The sequence below is a fragment of the Arachis hypogaea genome, chromosome 19 (genome assembly GCF_003086295.3).
Source record: "Arachis hypogaea cultivar Tifrunner chromosome 19, arahy.Tifrunner.gnm2.J5K5, whole genome shotgun sequence".
Lineage (NCBI taxonomy): Eukaryota > Viridiplantae > Streptophyta > Magnoliopsida > Fabales > Fabaceae > Arachis > Arachis hypogaea.
The window spans coordinates 86256645-86273412 of record NC_092054.1 but is presented as its reverse complement, the minus strand read 5'-3'; positions in this window follow the sequence as shown (position 1 = coordinate 86273412).

The window sequence follows — 16768 nt, the reverse complement described above, 5'->3', positions numbered from 1 at the left end:
AGGCTATCTGTGAAAACCAATTAATAAACCTCCGGTAATATCCATCATGTCCGAGAAAACTCCGAGCTTATGTAACGGTCGTAGGTGGTTCCCATTGCACTACTGCTTCAATTTTTGAAGGATCCACTGCAATTCCTCCCTGTGATATAACATGTCCCAAAAATGCCACCTTCTCTGTCCAGAACTCACACTTTGATAATTTAGCATATAACTTCCGAGTCCTTATTATCTGCAATACAGTCCTTAGATGCTCTTCATGCTCTCTTTCTGTCTTCGAATAGATGAGAATATCATCTATGAAGACTACTATGAACTGATCAAGGTACGGACGGAAAATACGATTCATGTAATCCATGAAAATCGCAGGAGCATTAGTTAGTCCAAACGACATAACCGTATACTCATAGTGACCAAATCGAGTTCTAAATGCAGTCTTCGGTATATCTGACTCTTTCACTCGAATCTAGTGATAGCCCGATCGCATATCAATCTTCGAAAACACAGTTGCACCTTTTAACTGATCCATCAAATCATCTATTCATGGAAGTGGGTACTTGTTCTTGATAGTGACTTTATTTAACTGTCGGTAATCTACACAAAGTCACATTCTACCATCCTTCTTCTTTACTAGCAACACCAGAGCTCCCCAAGGTGATGCGCTGGGACGAATAAATTTTTTTTCCAAGTAGCTCATCCAACTGCTTCTTCAACTCTGCAAGTTCCAGTGGTGACATCCGGTACGGTGCTATGAAAATCGGTCCAGTTCCAGGTACAAGTTCAATGCTGAATTCTATCTCTCGCTGAGGAGGAAACTCAGGTATGTCGTCCAGGAAAATATCAGGAAATTCCTTCACCACTTGGATTCGTTCTAAGCTTAGTTCACTATCATTCGAGCTAGCCGCTAACAGAACGTAACCCTCACAATCACACCTGTCTAATGCAACTCTTACAGAATTCCGATATAAAGTATGAGACAGAAATGGTTTAATATCTAAATTATCAGACGGAATAACAGCAGTTCTTTCATAGCAATCAAGGAAAACATGATACTTAGATAACCAATCTAACCCTAGAATAACTTCTAAACCACATAGAGGCAAACAGATTAGATCATGTATAAAAGTTCTGTTCCTAATAGTGAATGGTACTTGCAGGCACACTAAACTGGTTAAAGCATTTTGGGATGCAGGTGTATGGACAATCAGATCAAAGTTCAACTCTGAGAAATCTAGTCCCAACTCACGAGCAACAGTTAAAGAAACAAAGGAATGAGATGCACCCGAGTCATACAGTACAGTTAGAAATCGATCTTTGACAATACACTGACCTTGGATCAGGGCGTCTGATTGCATAGCATCATCAGCAGTCATGGCAAACACTCGACCTTGTTGCTGGGTTCGCACTAGATTCCGAAAAAACTTTCTTGGGTACATCCAAGCTGTGTGTCCAGATTCCTCACAAGTAAAAAAAGCATTCGTTCCTTACAGCATCCAAATATAACATAACCATAACCATGGAGATCATAACAGCTATGAGGATAACTGTGCCTCGCATCGATTCATCATTCGGAACTCGATTAAACTATGTCTATTCGTAGTCATTAAGGTCCTATCCGCACCAAACAATCAACATTAAGGTGATCAGTCTTAATATTTCAAGTAAGGCACGAACATTCCCAAAATGAGCACTCATAGACATTCATGCCAAATGTATCTTAAAGATACCCTAATGGCGTGAGACACACAAGCAGAGTATGCAATGAAGCATAGTCAGTCCACTCCTCAGGCTCTACTGGGAACGAACTGCTCTGATACCAAATTGTAACGACCCAATTTTCAGTACGCCTAGGACATACCAGAAACTGAGTGCTACCCATTTGTCATCCTATATATTATCTATTATTTATTATATGAGCCTGATTCGTTATTAAAAGCGTAGTTTGTTAGCGAGGTACTTTTTTTTTTGAAAATATTTGGATTAATATACGGAATCATTCATAATCAACTCACAGCTGATAACAGATAAAACAGTTATAAGCAACCACACATAAATACATCAGAAGTAGCTAGCAACATTCAGTTATCCAGCCTTTATTAGAGTATAGACCTTTATTTAGAACACCCCTAGGTATAGCTAGATAATAACTATATACATATACATACATACAACATCCCAGGTCCTGACCTGTTCAAGAGGTCTGTAAGTTGGCACCTAGGCTAGCCTAGACTCTATACTCACCTAGTCCCTCTAAACTACTAAAGCGAGGGAAAGTACATTCTAAGTCTTCACAACTCAAGTCAGGTGGAACGTCATCAAATGATAGAACATCATCTGCTACTCCTCTACACGATCAGACTTTTCCACAGGACGTCTCTCTGGCACCTCATGAAGTATCCACAAAATAGAAATCTCATACACAGGATTTAGGTTAACGTGCGCATACGAAGGGGTGGAGACGTTGGCTGGTCTCACAGTATTTACATATAATCAGAGAACGATATTCACCCTAGACTCAGAAGACTATCTAGAGCAGAATGATAAGGTACTCTTACTTCCATCTGAAGGGGGAAGGGAGAGAGAAGGGGTAAGAACTGGGGAGTTCTTAGTAGGGTCGGGGTTATTAGTTACGTTCATTAATTCTATGTTGTTTAGCAGACTATTAGCATAATACAAGGAAGCAGTAATTAGAAAACACAGATAAGTAGAGAAGATAGAGAAAACAGATAGCAGAACACAAACAGAAGAATACAAGAAAATATCACAAGCGCAGAGAATGGAATACAAACAAGGAAAGCATACATTCATACCACAAACATAACAAAGGAAATGCGCAACCAAGTATGATGCATGTTTAGCCCTAGTGCAGGTAATGAGCTCATCTGTCGGTTACTAACCCGCTCCCGACGTTATCCAGCAACCTTTGTCTGGATAAGGCTTTCCTATTGGCTATACCCCTGTGTACAGGAAATAACCCCTCTGCCACCACAGGGTCCACTGCACGCAGGAAATAACACATCTGCCACTGCAGGGATGTACGCCGACACACCTTCTATATACAGGAAATAACCCCTCTGCCACTACAGAAATGGAACAGGTGGTCACGGTACTTCTGTAGCAGGAAATAACCCCTCTGCCTTACAGAAATAAAATATGGATCTGTACCGTAGGAAAGCGTTCTCAGTGATCACACCATTATCTATCTGACTGCCTCACTGCAGCAGATGCTCATACAAGTATATCTGGAGTTGCCTTAACGCAACAAATGAATAAACACATCTCTTGGGTTGCCTCAAGCAACAAATAAATATCTCTTGGGTTGCCTCAAGCAACAAATCATCACATAATCATTCTCATTATCATCATTCATCATCATTCTCATTATTCATCATCATTTTCACATTTTTATGCAGTACCTCTTTCTTTCTCTGTTCAATCATACTGTACAAACTTTACATCTTTCACTTTTACAACATCTTAATTCAAACCATTTCTCTTTATCACATTACTCTTTTCTCTTTGTCTTTTTACTTTGCTCTTATTACTCTTTTCTCTGTATCCCTTTATTCTGCTCTGGTTACTCTGTTCTCTGTGTTTCTTTACTCTGCGTTGATTTCTCTTCATAACGTATGTCTTTAAAGCTTATGTAAATTTTGATATGAATAGTTAGCCTGTCCCAAGTATAGGTTCATTAAGTCTATACTGAAATAGTTTAACTTTTCATATAACACCTAACCCTAGTCGCAACTCAAGTACTAACTAAGTTGCCCTAGTTCGTTCATTAGTCTCTGTCTGTTTTTCTGTCATTAAAATTTTACAGACTTTTTCTTTGGTTGTTATCTTTTCTTTAAATTTTTATCTTTTCTTTATCTTTGCCTCACTATCATGTTATTACCACTCCCTAAGTGTTTTATGAAGGTAATTATGAGATTCTTCACTTAAAGTTGTCTTTCTAAAGCTTTTACAGAAAACTGTCTTTTCCGTATTATTTTATTATTTTTATTAAAATATTATTTTTAATTAAATATTATTATTTAATATTTTATTATTTTTTATTATTTTATCATTAAATTTTCGAAAATTAACTTACTTTTACTTTTAACCTTTAAAATTCACTTTTTACCACCCGTAACTTTTAATATTTCTACTTTTACCACCCTAACTTTCAGAAATTACTAAATAACCCCCCAAACACCAAATTAATTACTACTTTGCCCTTTTTAAGATCTAAAAGGTGTTCTTCAATGTTCTTCATCACACTCAAAGTGTTCTTCGTGTTCTTCGTAAATTCTTCAGATTCTTTCTCTGTTTTTACCCGTTTATCAGTCTTTTCAGCAACCGATTTTTACCATAATTCATAATAAATTAGCAGCCACTAAAACCCCATCTTTTCTACATGATTTCAACACAAATTGAACCTCAATTTAAGCTTAGGGTTTCGTTTTTCCAGCTGTCCAAGAACATGAACTTTAAAGCTTGAATTTCATCAAATTTCATCAAAATTTCACCAAAATTTCAACAAGAATCACTCATATAAATCATCAATTTCAAGCACAGCCAAACCATATCATAATCACACAACTCAAACACAATCAATCAAGATTAAATTCGTCAATCCCTACCTGGTTTTGCTGCTCCTAATTCGGTTAAACTTTCAGGTGGTCCTTAAGCACTTTTTCCTCCTAAATCACATCAAGAACAACTTTAAATCCAAAAACTCTCAACTGACCAAATCTCACTCAGTATGTTTGAAGAGATATCTCACCTTAGACTTAATGGAAATTCATGTTTCTTAACCCTCAAGTCAAGTTAAGCATGATTCATAAGGAAGAACATCAAGAAAACACATGTTTTGCATGGTTTTCCTTGAAAACCGAATTGAAATGGGAGGGAGACAGCCATCTCACCTTATTTCCAGCCTTGATAAGTCACATGGTTATGTAGAGGAAGAAGACAGGATCATTTTGGTTAAATTGGAGTTTTGATTTGAGTTTTAGTTCAGAAGAAATCAAGCTTTGAAGATTAAGTGTTCATGAAGTTGTCTCTCTTTTCTCTCTTGTTATTTTTGGCCAAAATGATGAAATGAGACAGCCTTGGAGGTCTTGGGGGTGTAAGGTGAGTTGTGATTGGTTGGCTTGGAGGTGGATTAAAATAATATTAAAATATCTCTGGTGTACAACTACTAAAACTAGGTGTATCGGAACACTCGTAAAAACATCTCTAAAAATTATTTTCTGAGCTACTAGCATAAATGACACTAGTAACATATTTATTATGAGAATAGTACATGTATAATGAAGCCTTAGCATTGCTAAATTCATCAGAGAGTGTTGGTGCTAAGCTGCACCAGTAAACCGTAAACCCGGTTAAACCGATTTTCTGTTTTTAACTAAAACTGACCAGGTAACCTTATAATATTATTCAAGAAGCTTCTAATACTAATATAATGATAATATCATCCTCTTATCTCTCTTCTCTAATAAATCGAGTCCGGTTCGTTAAATTGAGACTATTTACAAAAAACCAAATCAAAACTTCTAACCGATACGGTTCAAAAACCAGGTTCTTTGTGACCGCGTTATCGAGCTTGTCTCGGAAAAGGTTCTAACTTAAAGATGACATAATGACAATGAGGATTGAGATACTTGATGATATATCAAAGGTTTTCCCTTTACTGATCTTCCGGAGAAATTCGTACTTTCAGAAAAGGTTTCGCGTTCTCGAAAACCGGGGTTGTTACACGTTACCTGTTTATATGTATATACTGTGAGGCCAGCCAACGTCTGCACCCTGCTTATCTACAAACTTTAACCTAAGTCCTTCGTACGATGTTGCTGTTATATGGCCACTCGATGAAGTACTTGAGAGACGCTCTTTGATGACATATGATCGTGCAGAGGATTAGTAGACGACCTTCCACCTTTTGATGACGATCCACCTGACTTGAGTTTTGAAGACCTAGAACGTACTTTCCCTCGCTTTAGTAGTTTAGAGGGACTAGGTGAGTATAGAGTCTAGGCTAGCCTGGGCGCCAGCTTAGGGACTTCTTGAATAGGTCAGGACCTGGGATGTTGTATGTATATATATGTATATAGTTATTATCTAGCTATGTCTAGGGGTGTTCTAACTAAAAGTCTATACTATAATAAAGGCTGGATCATCGAATATTGTCAACTGCTTGTGATGTATTTATGTGTGGTTGTTTATAATTGTTTTATATATTATCAGTTGTGAATTGATTATGAATGATACTGTTTGTTAATCTAAATGTTTTCAAAAAAAAAAGTACCTCATAAAATAACTACGATTTTAACAATGAATCAGGCTCATATAATAAATAATAGATAATAATTAGGTAGACAAGTTGGTAGCGCTCAGTTTCTAGTATGATCATGACGTACCAGAAATTGGGTCGTTACACTTACCGGCAAGTCACTGGCAAGTGTACCGGGTCGCATCAAGTCGTAATAACTCACAAGAGTGAGGTCGATCCCACAGGAATTGATGGATCAAGAAACTTTAGTGGGTGATTAGTTTAGTCAAGCTAACATTGGTGAATTGGATGAAATTTAACTGGCAGAAAGTAAATTGCAAGGAATTGTAAATTGTAGAAAGTAAAATGGACAGAAGCTTAAATTGGCAGAAGCTTGAAGAGCAAGAAAAGTAAATTGGCAAAATCTTAAATGACAAGAAAGGTAAATTGCATGAAATGTATAGGGGGCTGGGTGCTAGAAATTAAATGAAGCAGTAAATCAAAGCTTAGAATAATTACAGAGAAATTAAATTGCAGGAAAAGTAAATTCAAGGTAAATAGAATAAAAGATTTAAATTCAGGCTCAATGTAAATTGAAGTGTGTAATTGCAGAAAAGTAAAAGTAGCAGAAGAGGAAATCAGCAAGAAGACTTAGATCAATTTTGAAATCTCAAAGAGAAATTAACAATTTCAATGAAACAGTAAAAATAGAAAGAAAGCCAAGAGCTCAATTGCTCTCTTGATCAAAACAGAAAGGAAATTGCAGAGAAAGGAAAATGAAACAGAAAGGAAAAGAAAACCCAGATCTGATTTCCACTTCTCAAGTTCACAGAGGAAAATTTAAACAAAGAGCTCTCTATTCTAATCCTACTTCTATTGCTCTCTAGCAGAGCCAGCCTTCCTAATGAAATGAAATTGATGCCTTTATATAGGCTTTACAAAAATGAAAATGAAATTTAAATTAAAAATAAATTACAATTAAATAAATATCCTAATCTAACTGATCATCGTGCCTTTGAGTGATGTCCATGGGTTTTGCTTGCTTTGAGGCTTCAATAGGCTTGAATTAATTGAGTTAGATTGCACTTAGGTTGGGATCCTTTGGTTTGTGAAGAAATGGATTCAAAATGGCACTTGATTTTAAAATGAACCAAGGTGCTAGCTCCAGTGGAGCGCTCAGTGAGAAGAATGAACGTAGCGCTACTAGCTCCTTGTGTGCCTCCCTTCGAGCCTTGGTTGATCCTCCTTGTGCCAATTTTCTTTGGCCCATAGCGCTCAGTTGGAAGTTGCAACGTAGTGCTCCCTTGGTGTGAAGTTCCTTCCTCGAACCTTGGCTGTTTCACTTTGGGTGTGCCGCGCCTTGTTTTTTTTCCTTGCATGAGGGCCCGAAAACGTTGCTTGTGTGAACGCTAGCGTTCAAATAATGAATGCTCTTCCTTGCTTAATATTCCCATGCTTGTAGCATTCCATTGCTTTAATGAACGCTAGTGTTCATTGCTTTAAGCTCTTATTCCATTCATTTCCAAATAATGCCAATCCATGATGGTATTAATTAAATGCATGCTTTACTTTAATTAATAAAGCCAATGTATTAACATTTTTGTAATTTACTTGCATTCTTCCATTGGCTTTAATTAATAATGCATGCATTTCATTCATTCATTTAGTGTTCATTTCATTAGCATTATTGATTGAATGTTTCATGTATGCATGCTTTTATTTGTTTAATAATGCTAATGCGTTCATGCATTGCATAATTAAATGCATACACACATAAGCATTAATGCATTAAATAGCTTGGTTATTAATTATTAATGCATGCATAAGCATTAATGCATATGCCAAAGCTTCATGGTCATGGGCCACGCTTTTAAAAGTGTGGCCTAAGGTTCCAAAACGTGCTCAATCTTCAAAGCGTGCCCCAAAATTCTTCTTTTCTTCTTTTGAGTTGTTTTTGTGCTATTTTGCTTCTTTTTCCACTTATTTCCTACAAAATTTATAAAATCAAAAGATCAAGGAAATATACCATTTAAGCACAAAAGAATGCAATATTTAAGCAGTAATTATCAATTTCTCGTATGAAAAAGCATAGAAAAACATGACATGATTGATGCACGGAAACTTGTCTCTCAACAAATTTCCCTCGGTAAGTATACCGAATTGTCGTCAAGTAAAAACTCACAATAGAGTGAGGTCGAATCCCATAGGGATTGATTGGTCAAGCAACTTTAATTAGAGGAATGTTCTAGTTGAGCTACGCAGAAATTGAGTTGATGTTTGCAGAAACATAAATGGCGGAAAAGTAAACAGAAAGTGTAAATGCTGGAAATAAAGAGAAAAATGTAAATGGTGGAAAGTAAATTACAGAATCTTAAATGGGGATTTGGGGAAATAAACATAAAAGTAAATGGCAGAAAGTAAAGAGAATGGGTAAGATCAGAAATGAGTGATTCATTGGGCTCAGGAGATGTTGTATTCTCCGGAACAAGTTCATTCTCATCTCTTCCTCAATCAATGCATTCATTGATCTCCTTGGCAATCTTAAGTGATTGGATTCCAATTCCTTGGCAATCCATTCTCTCAAATCTTGATCAATAGCCAATTCCTTGGTCTAATTGCTCATGAGAAGAGATGAAGTATGGTCACTGATTATACCACATGTATTCCCAAATCAAAGTGTCAGTAGGATTATATGTCACTATATCCATCCAAACCCCAATTTGGTCCAACATGAGAAAGCATTTCTAGCATGATCTTTTCATTCCTCTTCCAAGGTTCCGAAGAGATCCAAGTATGAATAGCTTCTTTTCCAAGACAACTACCCAAATGGATGAATATTGAAAGCTTTCTAGTAAAATCAAGAGAAAAGAAAGAAGAAGAATAATGAAAACTATTATTGATCCATCAAATTACAACAGAGCTCCCTAACCCAATGAAATGGGTTTAGTTGTTCATAGCTCTGGGAATAGAAAGCGTAAATGAAAAGTACATTCTGAAAACTCCAACTAGAAAGTGCAGGGAAAGTAAAATATACAGAGTGTAGTTCTCCAATATGCCCAAAAGCTCCTTTACTAGTTCAAAACTACTCCTATATATAGTACTCTGCTGATCTTCTAGTTGGCTTCTTCTAGTCTTGGATATGGGCCTTTGGATCTTTAGTTGAAGCAGTTACAATCTTCAGTGGGCTTAGCTTTGCTTGCAGAGAAAGTGAGTTTGGCATGGACGTTAGTTAGGACGTTAGTGGTGTTAACGTCAAGTGAAAGTGTGGGTTCGAGAACGTTAGTGACGATCACCTTTTTCACTAACGTTCCAAGCCAAAATTGATTCACGTTAACTTCAACGTTAGTGGCACTAATGTGACCACTAACGTTGCCTCATGGTCCTTCGTAAACGTTATTGGCATTCACCTTTTCCAATAACGTTGCTTATTGCCCCTTTTCCCCACGTTAGAGTTCACGTTTGTATAGCTAACGTGACCTTTAACGTGGACTTGCCTATTCTTTGAGAGCGTTAGTGACACTTACCTTTGTCACTAATGCTCCAAATGCCCCTCCTTCCCACGTTAGAGTTCACGTTAATTAGATTAACATGACCACTAATGTGGTGGTGATTGCCATCTCCAACGTTAGAGACAAAGGTGAGTGTCACTAACGTTGGTCCATCAATTCCTCTTCCACGTTAGCTTCCACGTTAACGTAATTAACCTGGAAACTAACATGGGCAATAGTGGCTTAATCTAACGTTAGTGACAAAGGTGAGTGTCACTAACGTTGGCAATTCCTTGTCCCTTCCACGTTAGAGTTCACATTAATGTAATTAACGTGACTCTTAACGTGGCCAAGTGTGCCCCTTTTTCCAACGTTAGTGGTATTCACTTTTACCACTAACATTCAAGCTTTACTTCTCTTCCACGTTAGCTTCCACGTTAACGTAATTAACGTGGCAACTAACGTGGGCTATAATGGCTTTCGAAGGCGTTATTGGCGATCACTTTTCTCATTAACGTTGCAAGCTAGCTCTCATTCCACGTTAGTGGTCACGTTAATTAGACTAACATGGCTACTAACGTGGTTCTTCCTTGCTTCCTTTGTCCTGAAATCAAGCAATTAAAGTGCATCAAAGCTATATTCCAAGTCATGAGATCATGTATTATCCAATTTGTCATTAAATTCATGCATAATTCTCATGAAATCACGTAAAGTTCACAATGTTTGCTTGAATCAAGATGTAAGTGAATATCTACCCAAAACTTGCTTATTTGCTTAAGAAAATGCATGAAACTACCCTAAAACAGTAAAGAAAAGGTCAGTAAAACTGGCCAAAATGCCCTAGCATCACAACACCAAACTAAAAGCTTGCTTGTCCCTAAGCAAGTACTGAAACATAAGAATGATTAATGAAATAACAAGAGGAACAAGTTCTTATTATAGAAGTAAAGCTCTTGGTTTATGGGGTTTCATGCATAGCAACATAGGTTCATTCCTTTACTGGTTTCCAAGTCCTTATCATGCTTTTGAAAACTTGCTTGATTGCATCCTATGAGATCCTTATTCTTTCATCCTCCCTTTTTTTTTTCTTAGGGTTTATTGCATCCTTAGGCTAAGTGCTCTGTGAGGGGGCGACTCTTTAAAATAAGCTTTCAGCCAACACTCCCGAACCAGTTGGTTCAAAGTGCTAGGTGTTGAAACACCCCTAAGGACTTACTCCCCCAAGTCTCTCTCCCCCATACATGCACACCACAGGCACATGATTTGTTATTTTCTTTCCTTGAGGCCTTGGTGTCCAGCACCTCTTTGGGTTACTAAATGTTCTATAGCAAGGTTGCTCTTGATAGTGGATTTTCAGTTGATAATCCCGGGTTAGTTAACCCAAGTTACCAAGTGATGAAGCACTCCCAAGAACTTATTCATCCAAGCACATCCTTGATACAAGAGCACCACAGACACATCCCTCAAGATTCAAGCCCTTGGTGCCTAGCCTTATTTCTTATTACTTTTCTTTCTTTTTCAACTCTTATTGTTCTTTTTCTTTTTCTTATTAGGATCTTGTTGTTTGGTTAATCTTATAGAATATGCTTCAAGCATGTAATTCAATGCATAAGTGTCCTTATACCTTACAGGTGAACCAACTTAGCTAACCTATTACCACACCACAAACCTTCAGAACTTACTCCACAATGTGAACCCCACTCTGGTTTTTTTTTCATAACATTCTTTTTCATTAAATTCGAAGGGTAAGCATACAAGTAAGTAGGATGAAAATGAAAACAGGTAACTTAGACAGCACACATATGACAAAAGCAACTGAAAACAAACATTAAAGTTTAGTGATTTAAACTAAAGAGTACTATTAGTCAGGGGCACATTCAGACTTCCAATTTGAGTAATTTCCAATTATATGAATCAAGCAACCATACAACCTTTTGGTGGTGTCTTCTAGCTATCCCTTTGTTGTCATCATCCATAGCTTCTGCATCCTTCTTCGCATCTATGAATGATGGTGCACCGTTTTTCCAGAAGCTTGATTGAATCCCTGCAAAGTTATTGGAAGTTGCTTGTCCCCAAAGCACTTGAGAAATAGTTAGCATGCATGTATGCTTGTGAATTTTTGAACTTAATTTGGTGTGTGAACACCAAACTTAGTTCCTTGCCTCATGCACAGATTAAATACATGCAGAGAACCTCATGTGCTTTTATTAATAAAACGATTATGAACTAGAAACTAAACTATTGTTAAGTGGTTTCCCTGATTGGTTGGGGCTAGTGGTGCGCAGAAATTGTGATTACACTTTAATTATGTAAAATTCATCGCTATTTCTTTCCCTGGTAATGGCGCCAAAAAACATGATGCCAATACCATGGTTCACAACTTCGCACAACTAACCAGCAAGTGCACTGGGTCGTTACGTGAGTAAGGGTCGAATCCCACGGAGATTGTTGGTATGAAGCAAGCTATGGTCACCTTGTAAATCTCAGTCAGGCAGATATAAATTGATAATGGTGTTTTTGAAAACAATTAATAAAACAGGGATAGAAATACTTATGTAAATCATTGGTGAGAATTTCAGATAAGCGAATAGAGATGCTTTCGTTCCTCTAAACCTCTGCTTTCCTGCTATCTTCATCCAATCAGTCTTACTCCTTTCCATGGCTGGCTTTATGTGATACATCACCACTGTCAATGGCTACTTTCGGTCTTCTCTCGGGAAAATGATCCAAATGCCCTGTCACGGCACGGCTAATCGTCTGGAGGCATCACCCTTGTCAATGGTTTCATCTTATCCTCTCAGTGAAAATGGTCAACGCACCCTGTCACGGCACGGCTATTCATCTGTCGGTTCTCGATCCTGCTGGAATAGGATTTACTATCCTTTTGCGTCTGTCACTATGCCCGGCAATCGCGAGTTTGAAGCTCGTCACAGTCATTCAATCATTGAATCCTACTCGGAATACCACAGACAAGGTTTAGACCTTCCGGATTCTTTTGAATGCCGCCATCATTCTAGCTTACACCACAAAGATTCCGATTAAGAGATCTAAGAGATACTCATTCAATCTAATGTAGAACGGAAGTGGTTGTCAGGCACGCGTTCATAGGGAATGATGATGATTGTCACGTTCATCACATTCAGGTTGAAGTGCGAATGAATATCTTAGAAGCAAAATAAGATGAATTGAATAGAAAACAGTAGTACTTTGCATTAATCTTTGAGGAACAGCAGAGCTCCACACCTTAATCTATGGAGTGTAGAAACTCTACCGTTAAAATTACATAAGTGAAAGGTCCAGGCATGGCCGAATGGCCAGCCCCTCTGATCTAAGAACCAGGCGTCCAAGGATGATCAAAGGATCAAAAGATAATCCAAAGATGGTTCAAAAAATATCTAATACAATAGTGAAATGTCCTATTTATAATAAACTAGGTACTAGGGTTTACAGATGTAAGTAATTGATGCATAAATCCACTTTCGGGGCCCACTTGGTGTGTGCTTGGGCTGAGCTTTGAGTGTTGCACGTGTAGAGGTCCTCCTTGGAGTTGAACGCCAGCTTTTGTGCCAGTTTGGGCGTTCAACTCTGGTTTTGGCTCCTTTTCTGGCGCTGGACGCCAGATTTGGGCAGAAAGCTGGCGTTAAACGCCAGTTTTCATCGTCTATTCTTGGCCAAAGTATGGACTATTATACATTGATGGAAAGCCCTGGATGTCTACTTTCCAACGCAATTGGAAGCGCGCCATTTAGAGTTCTGTAGCTCTAGAAAATCCACTTTGAGTGCAGGGAGGTCAGAATCCAACAGCATCAGCAGTCCTTCTTCAACCTCTGAATCTGATTTTTGCTCAAGTCCCTCAATTTCAGCCAGAAAATACCTGAAATCACAGAAAAACACACAAACTCATAGTAAAGTCCAGAAATGTGAATTTAACATAAAAACTAATGAAGACATCCCTAAAAGTAACTAGATCCTACTAAAAACATACTAAAAATAATGCCAAAAAGCGTATAAATTATCCGCTCATCACAACACCAAACTTAAATTGTTGCTTGTCCCCAAGCAACTAAAAATCAAATAGGATAAAAAGAAGAGAATATACTATAAATTCCAAACTATCAATGAAACATAGCTTCAATCATATGAGCGGGACTTATAGCTTTTTGCCTCTTGAATAGTTTTGGCATCTCACTTTATCCATGGAGGTTCAGAATGATTGGCATCTATAGGAACTCAGAGTTCAGATAGTGTTATTGACTCTCCTAGTTCAGTATGATGATTCTTGAACACAGCTTCTTTATGAGTCTTGGCCGTGGCCCTAAGCACTTTGTTTTCCAGTATTACCACCGGATACATAAATGCCACAGACACATAATTGGGTGAACCTTTTCAGATTGTGACTCAGCTTTGCTAAAGTCCCCAATTAGAGGTGTCTAGGGTTCTTAAGCACACTCTTCTTTTGCTTTGGACCTTGACTTTAACCGCTCAGTCTCAAGTTTTCACTTGACACCTACACGCCACAAGCACATGGTTAGGGACAGCTTGGTTTAGCCGCTTAGACCAGGATTTTATTCCTTTAGGCCCTCCTATCCACTGATGCTCAAAGCCTTGGGATCCTTTTTATTTACCCTTGCCTTTTGGTTTTAAGGGTTATTGGCTTTTTCTGCTTGCTTTTTCTCTTTTTTTTTTCTATATTTTTTTCGCCTATTATTTTTTTTCTTCTTTTTTTTTTCTGCAAGCTTTGTTCTTTGCTGCTTTTTCTTGCTTCAAGAATCATTTTTATGATTTTTCAGATTATCAAATAACATGTCTCCTAGTCATCATTCTTTCAAGAGCCAACATATTTAACATTCTTAAACAACAACTTCAAAAGACATATGCACTGTTCAAGCATTCATTCAGAAAATAAGAAGCATTGTCACCACATCAATATAATTAAACTAAGTTCAAGGATAAATTCGAAACTCATGTACTTCTTGTTCTTTTGAATTAAAATATTTTTCATTTAAGAGAGGTGATGGATTCATAGGACATTTATAACTTTAAGACACAGTTACTAACTACTAATGATCATGTAATGAAGACACAAACATAGATAAGCACACAACATAGAAAACAAAAAACAGAAGAAATAAGAACAAGGAATGAATCCACCTTAGTGATGGTGGCGTTTCCTTCTTGAGGAAGCAATGATGTCCTTGAGCTCTTCTATGTCTCTTCCTTGTCTTTGTTGCTCCTCCCTCATTGCTTTTTGATCTTCTCTTATTTCATGGAGCATGATGGAGTGCTCTTGATGTTCCACCCTTAATTGTCCAATATTGGAACTCAATTCTCCTAGGGAGGTGTTGATTTGCTCCCAATAGTTTTGTGGAGGAAAGTGCATTTGAGGCATCTCCGGGATCTCATGGTGATGAGCTTCTTGCGCCTCTTGAGCTCCATGAATGGGCTCTCTTGCTTGCTCCATCTTTTTCTTAGTGATGGGCTTCTCTTCCTTAATAGGAGTGTCTCCTTCTATGAAAGCTCCAGCTGAGTAACATAGATGGCAGATAAGATGAGGAAAAGCTAGCCTTGCCATCGGGGATGACTTTTCGGCTATTTTGTAGATTTCATTAGAGATGACTTCATGAACTTCTATTTCCTTTCCAATCATGATGCTATGAATCATGATGGCCCGATCCACAGTGACTTCAGATCGGTTGCTAGTGGGAATGATTGAGCATTGAATGAACTCCAACCATCCTCTAGCCACAGGCTTGAGGTCCAATCTTCTTAGTTGAACCGGCTTGCCCTTGGAGTCAATCTTCCATTGAGCTCCTTCCACACATATGTCCATAAGGACTTGGTCCAACCTTTGATTAAAGTTGACCCTTCTAGTGTAGGGGCGTTCATCTCCTTGCATCATGGGCAAGTTGAACCCCAACCTCACATTTTCCGGACTAAAATCTAAGTATTTCCCCCGAACCATTGTAACATAGTTCTTTGAATCCGGGTTCTTACTTTGATCATGGTTCTTGGTGATCCATGCATTGGCATAGAACTCTTGAACCATTAGGATGCCGACTTGTTGGATGGGGTTTGTTAGAACGTCTCAACCTCTTCTTTGAATTTCATGTCGGATCTCCGGATACTCATTTCTTTTGAGTTTGAAAGGGACCTCAGGGATCACCTTCTTCTTGGCCACAACATCATAGAAGTGGTCTTGGCCAAAATTTTTAATATGAATTCCAGGAATCTTGCATTCTTAGTCTAAAGCTTCAGTCCAGGAATTAGACATGGCTCACTAGCCAGCCAAACTTTCAATGAAAGCTCCGGTCCAAAACACTAGATATGGCCAATGGCCAGCCAAGCTTCAGCAAACATAGATACTTCTCATGTATACAACAGCTGATATTTCATCCAACTTCATATACTTATGAGTGGAAGCCTCAGTCCAAAAGAATTTAGACATGGCTTTACAGCCAGCCAGGCTTCACATGCTTCATGAAACACTAGAATTCATTCTTTAAAAATTTTGAATAACAAATATTTTTTTTTGAAAACAAAGGAGAAAATTTTGAAAGATTTTTGAAAAATTTTTGAAAATAAAACAAAAAGAAAATTACCTAATCTGAGCAACAAGATGAACCGTCAGTTGTCCAAACTCGAACAATCCCCGGCAACGGCGCCAAAAACTTGGTGCGCAGAAATTGTGATTACACCTTAATTATGTAAAATTCATCGCTCTTTCTTTCCCTGGTAATGGCGCCAAAAAACATGATGCCAATACCATGGTTCACAACTTCGCACAACTAACCAGCAAGTGCACTGGGTCGTCCAAGTAATACCTTACGTGAGTAAGGGTCGAATCCCACGGCGATTGTTGGTATGAAGCAAGCTATGATCACCTTGTAAATCTCAGTCAGGCAGATATAAATTGATAATGGTGTTTTTGAAAACAATTAATAAAACAGGGATAGAAATACTTATGTAAATCATTGGTGAGAATTTCAAATAAGCGAATAGAGATGCTTTCGTTCCTCTGAACCTCTACTTT